Consider the following 6,216-nt stretch of genomic DNA (forward strand, 5'->3'; position numbering starts at 1 on the left):
TCCCTCTGTTCCCGTGAGCGGCGGCCCCTCCTCGGCCCTATTAAAAAGTGTCCACAATACTCTGATATTGTCGATTCATTCAAACCACCAGAAGCCCCCTAGGGGCCCGAAGCGGGGAGCGGTGGCGGCAGGAACCGACCCAGCTCTGAGCTGAGAGGAGGAAGCCCCGGCTGCGCTCGGCTCTGCGCCGTCCTCCCTCCGGCCGCCTGTTTCCCACCGCGCCCCGTCGGCTTTCCCGGGGCCGCCCGTTTCTCCCCGGCACGTCCCGGACACCTGGAGGAGTCCGCTGGTGGCGCACTCGCTTCCCTCGGGAGGAGCCCGACATGGAAGGTGGCCAAATCTAGAAAGACAGAGGGAGAGAGGGAAGAAGAGAGGGAGGGAGGGAAGGAAGGAAGGGAGGGAGGGAGGGAGGGAGGAAGGAAGGAAGGAAGGAAGGGAGGGAGGGAGGAAGGGAGGGAGGAAGGAAGAGCATGGGGGAGGAAGGGAGGAAGGAAATGAGAGAGGGAGTAGAAAGGAAAGGAAGGAAGAGAAGAATGGTGCAGATCCTGACTTCCTGCCCCAAAGCATCGCCTTCTGAAGCTGCTGGAGTCACCTCTACCACGAAACCCAAGACTACACTGCCTCCCCCTTACTCTTTTCTCTGGGTCAAAAATAATGTTATTTGCAGACTGGACGCTGTTACGGTCCTCCGGGTGCCAGAATACAGCTCATAAAACACAATTTCACACAAAAATGAAGCCAATCAAGTGAACTAAGCTGGAGACCTCCCCTCACTTTGGCAGCCCTACTGGACAGCAGGGCTGCTATTTACTGTAAGTAATGTAATTAGCCCCTTTGGATGGAAATCAATGAGCTTTTCAAACCCACGTGCACAAACGCTGGGGCTGGGGGCAGCAGCTCTTTCAGAGACAGCAGGTCCTCTCACAAAGGGGCAGACTGCCTTCCCACAAGGCGGTGACTGGGACCAAGGAGGAGGAGGGGGAGGAGGAGGAAGAGGAGGGGTCTTTGAGAAGAACATCAGTCAATTAACCCAAGGAGGCTCCAAGGAAAAAGTAAATATGGGACCTCAATCCAGGAACCCGCTTTGTCTAGTTTCTAGGCTAACTCCCCCCACCGCCCCCCCCCCATGTGGATGTTCAGAAGTGGGTTTGGCTATTGTTGGACTTGGGTCCTGCTCAGCAAAAACAACAAAGAACCCAAGAACACCACTGCCTCCTTGCAAGGGCTGAAACTTTGGAGACTTCATTAAGTGACAGCTTAACAAACAACTCTAAGAAAAAGCCAGAACTTTTGTGACATCTCCAGGGAAGCCAGGCACAGAAGTCCTGTGAGCCCTCCAATCCTTCGGTCCTTCCTTCATCCTCTGCACACAGATTTGTTCATTGTGAATCGGGTACAGGCAGGGCAGAGGACCTCCTGCCATCAGCTTCCAGGTTGGAGCCCAGCTATCCCTGCTTTTTCTTATAAAACTCGGGTTGCAAGTTCCTGCTCCGGGTGGGATTTGCTACTTCCCATAAAGATGAGAACTGCTAGGATTCTTCCTTCTCAGCCAATGCAGGAAGATTGCAGAGAGCTAGGGGTGGGGCAGGGGGGCTGCTGGAGTTCGGGAGGTCCTCCTTAGTTCTGGGGAGATCGGAAATCGCTCCCCGTCGGTCGAGCCCTGCCTCCTCTCACAGTTCCTGAAAAAGGAAGCCCGTGGGGGCGGGGGACATTTTCTCCAAGAATTGGGCGCGTGACCTGGGACGTCCTAACCTTTTTGTCTTGCAGCCTCGGGGAGGAGATGGCCTAAGAGTGTCCCCCAGCCCACCACTCTCAAAGCACTTTAAGGAGAGCGTCTTGGTGGCTCTGCCTTCTTTCCTCTCTCCAGAAGAGCTGCTGGGGCCCGGGGCCCGCCGAATGACCCTCGAGTGCCAGTTCCTGGGGCTAAGTCCCCGCATCTCTCAGTGGGACAGGTGCAGGGACCCCTACCCCCGCGGCCCGGAGGGGAATCCCGAGTCTCCCCTCTCAACTCAGAGCTCTATTTGGAGCAGGGCGGCAGAACCTTGGCCAGGGGCTGCCCTCCGTCACGACGGAGCCCACTTCGTCCGCTCTTGCCTTTCTGCTCCACCAGCCACCCAGCCGCTTACAGCGGCCGCTTTGAGGAAAGCGGGCGGCTGGGATCGGGGGCACAGGAGTTGGGATTGAGGGTCAGGGCCTCGGAACCTCCGCTAGGGCGGCAGCCTGGTCCCGGGTTCCCACTCCCTCCCCAGAGGGGAGGAGAGGGAAGCAAAGGGAACGCTCGGCTTTATCAAGCGGCAACGGAGACTTTAGGGTCCCAAGGGGAAACCCTGCCTCGACTGAGAGAATAAGTGACTCAAGGTCTCTTCAGACCTGAATTTTGGAGGCCAAGATCCTGTGCCCCGGGTTTGCCCTTAAAAGGGCAGAGGTCGCCTTTCCGCCTGACCCAATTAAGCCAGTTGAGGAGCCTCCTTGGTCTGAAAGGTGCAGCTCTTGGAGCGGCGTCCGGCGTTGGGCGCCGTCCTGAGCATCCCAGGGCCCGGGGGAGTCGGCGCCGTCCTGGGGCTTGGAACCGCGCACCCAGCCCTGGATGCCTCGGGGTCTGCGCTGGGCAGGAGGCCAGAGCATAGCCCGGAGGCGAGCCGGCCCTTCTCCATCCGTGGGCGCAGGGAAACTGTGTGTACACCGAGGGTGGCCGATCCAGACTGGCGCCGCCGCCAGGGCGCCCCTCGCATTCAGTCCTACTAGGAAGGGCGGCCTCCCTCCGGCCGGGATGGGAAGGGGCTGAGCGGCGCCGGGGTGCGGGAGCTCTAGCGCGAGGAGAGGGAGCTCCGCGGCCGGGCCGCTGCGCACTTCGGCCGGGAGCCCGTTCCGCGCGGCCGGCGCGCCGGGCCCTGCCCTCGGGTGCGCCCTGTGCCCACGCACCCCCTTAGCCCCGCGAGGTCTCCGGCCCGCTGCGCGCTGCCTTCAAACCTCTGCCTCCAACGCCCCTGGGTTCTTCTCCAAGGGACGGCCGGCCGGTGGCAGAGACCGCGCTTCTGAAATCTGAAGCTCTTTTACCTGCGGTTTGCCGCGCGGCGGGCCCGCAGCAGCCCCAGGAATAAAGGGAGCCCCCCCCGCCTCTCCCCCCCGCCCCTCCCCCCCCGCCACCCCTCCCCCCGCCCCTCCCCCCCGCCACCCCTCCCCCCCCCGCCCCTCCCCCCCCCGCCACCCCCGCGTCCGCGGAGGTCGCCCGCAGAAACGGCTACGCGGGGGTCAGGTTGAACCAACGGTGGGGGTGAAACCAGTTTCCAGTTAAGCCCTAATGGGTGAGAAGCGACGTCTTCCTGCCCCCGCCCCCGCCCCATCCCTTCCAGGGAGGAGACGCCCCCAGCAGCTCCGCGAAGGAGCCGGAGCGCATCCCTCGCGCCCCGACACCTCGCGGCTCAGTGGCACCGTGACCTCCGCCCCCAGCGCCTCCGCCCTGAGTAGCTCAGACCTTCGAGAGGAAGGCAAGAGGAGGGGGAACGCGGATTTCAGGAATGCTGTCAGGAGACTCTGAACGAGACCATGTATCTTAGAGCCTACGGTTCGCGGTTTAGTGTCTAAGACAGACACAAACAAACCCCTCTTCTTCCCACCCGGTGAAGGCGTGCACACGCGCGTGCACACACACACCCACACACCCACACAGTATATGCTCCGGCCTAAGAGAAAGGGCAAGAGGAAGAGCCTAGCGTGTAACTCACCTGCCTCTAGAGCGGTGCCGTTCAGCATTCTGAGAGCAGGAGTGGGTCCCTCAGCGACGGTGGCTGCACCGCGGAGAAACGAGCGCATCAGCTCCGAGGCGCGGCCCGGGGCCCCGAGCACCTCCCACCCCGCGGGGGGCGCGTCCCAGCTGCTCCTCCCGCCGCGGCCTCGGGTAGCGGGAGGCCCCGAGGGAAGCCGGGCAGCCTCCGGTAGGTGCCCGGGGCGCTCCCGGGAGCCGGGCGGTCGGGCTCACACCGAGGGCGGAAAACTGCTCCGGCCAGGCAACCCCCATCGGGATCTTACCTTGAGGTCCAGACGTTCCCGCCCGAGAACCCGGTCCTCGGCGAGGGAGGGCGGGAGGCGGCGGCCAGAGGTGCGAGCCAGTCCCCGGATCTCGCCAAGGGGTCCTCTGTTAATCCAAATAAATAAGTCAACCGGTGGCTGGGTGGGTGGATGGTTCTCTCTCTCTCTCCCTCTCTCTCTCCCTCTCTCTCTCTCCTTCCCACTCTCTCTCCTTCCTTCTCTCTCTCTCTCTCTCCCCGCCCCCCTCTCTGTCGGAATTGACCCGAATCCCTCACCTCTGACCCGCAGCTCCCTCCACCTGTCTTTTATTTTCTATTTATGCTTCCAGATCGGGAGGAGGAGGAGAAAGGGGTGGGCAGAGGACACAGACGAGGACCAGTGCAGGGAGACAAGCTCCGAGGCCGTGTTCAGCCCTTCCAGCCTCTCAGTAATCAGGGAAGGTGTTAATGGAGGACTCGGCCGTTTGGGAACCTCATAAAGCCGAGAGCATCTTGAGCCTTGGGCGCAGCGGGAGGGCTGGAGTCCCGCGGCGCGCCCTGGGCTCCCGGGCCTCCATCCGGCCTTGGCCTTCCAGGTGCTGGTACCTCAAAGATGCTGCTGCCAGCTGGTGCCTGCATAGACGGTGAACAGGCGGTGGCTCCTGCAGGGAGCTGGGCTAAGCCATTGATTGCTCACCCGCCACCTCCCCGCCTTTCCCTCCCGGTCCTCCCTTTCCTCTCTGCGCTCCCGGGCTTGGCGCCAGCAACCCAGCACTTCGGGGTGCGTTCTGCGCTCGAGGGTGGCGTTCTCGGCCGGGTCGGCGCGAGGGCCCGAGGTATCTCTGCAGCCCGGCTCTGGCTAGGAGGCGGGGATGGAGATCCAGCCGGGAGAAAACTAACTCAAACCCTGGGAAACGAGAGTTCGCGGGGACACAGACAGACTCCCACACCTGGACGGGATGGGGGCCCGGTTACCTGGTCTCGGCTTCCCGAGGGGCTGCGTCGCCCCAGCAACCAAGGGCGCAGTCAGGCCGCGGGGAAACGGAGAGAGAACCGGGAAGCCTGGCCTCTGGCCAATTATTTAGCCCCTCGCCCACCCGGTGCGCCCCTCGCGCTCAGAGATGGGGGCGGGGGATCACTGGGAGGCTCCAGCGCGGATGCGGAAGGGGTGTGGGCAGAGAGATTGGCCGCTCCGCGATGCGGGTCCGGGTGATGGTGCCGCGCTCCCTTCCTGCCCCTCCACCCCTGGGCCGCAGCAGGGGCTCCTCCGCAGGGCGCGGGCCGAGCGCGCAGGGGGTTGGCGGATCCCGCACATCAGCGAGCCGCAGGAGACCACTGCCCGGGATGGGGGCCCGTGGGACTGTGCAGGGGTAGACCCACCCCTTCGCCCGCCCCGCAAGCTCTGCCCACAGTTTAGGGCTGGCAAGGGATCCAGCAGGAGCCACGAATCAAAGCCCTCAGGCTTTCTCTTTCCGTCCCGAGTCCCGGAATGTAGCTCAGAGCACCCCGGTAGAGTCCCTCTTTCTACCCGAACCCTTGGTTGCACTAGCCAGTCCCACCAGCCAACTATTCCTACTAGTTTACCTTCTAAGTTCCCCTCACCCCCGACGTTCCCCTTCCCAAGCCGTCCTCTTTAGCTCTTTCTGTCCTCGAGAATCCCCCCTATCTCGGTTCGTTTTCCCAGCCAGGGAGGGGACAAGCCTCCCAGGTTCAGCTCCTCCGCTCGCTGGCTAGGCCGTCGAATGGATGGACGGCGACACCGACCCGAAGACCTTCAGGTGCTCCCACTCATCCGTGTCCAAACCAGTGGGTTTAATCCTCTTTGGGGTCACGAACCGTTTTAGGTATTTGATAAAAACATGCATTCTACACACACACACACACACACACACACACACACACACACACACACTTAAACTTCTGACTTTCTTTTTTTTCCCTGAGGGAGGGGATAGTTTTGGCATCCAGAAGTACCTTTTAATTGTTGCAGGGTAGTAAAAAAAGAGCACCGAGTTTTAATCCTCCTTCACGGGCAGACGTCCCGTCCACAACTCGACTTTGCTCAAACGTAAAGAAAATGAAAAGGCAGGTGTCGACACGCAGTGGGCAGGTGTGTGAGGGGGGGCTCCTTCGGGGAAAGGCGGGGACCGTGAGGCCTCAAAGTGCTCAGGGGAAGGCGACATGCCGATGGCCGTTCGCCAGGTCGTGG

This window comes from Balaenoptera borealis (genome assembly GCF_965194805.1).
Source record: "Balaenoptera borealis genome assembly, chromosome: 1".
Lineage (NCBI taxonomy): Eukaryota > Metazoa > Chordata > Mammalia > Artiodactyla > Balaenopteridae > Balaenoptera > Balaenoptera borealis.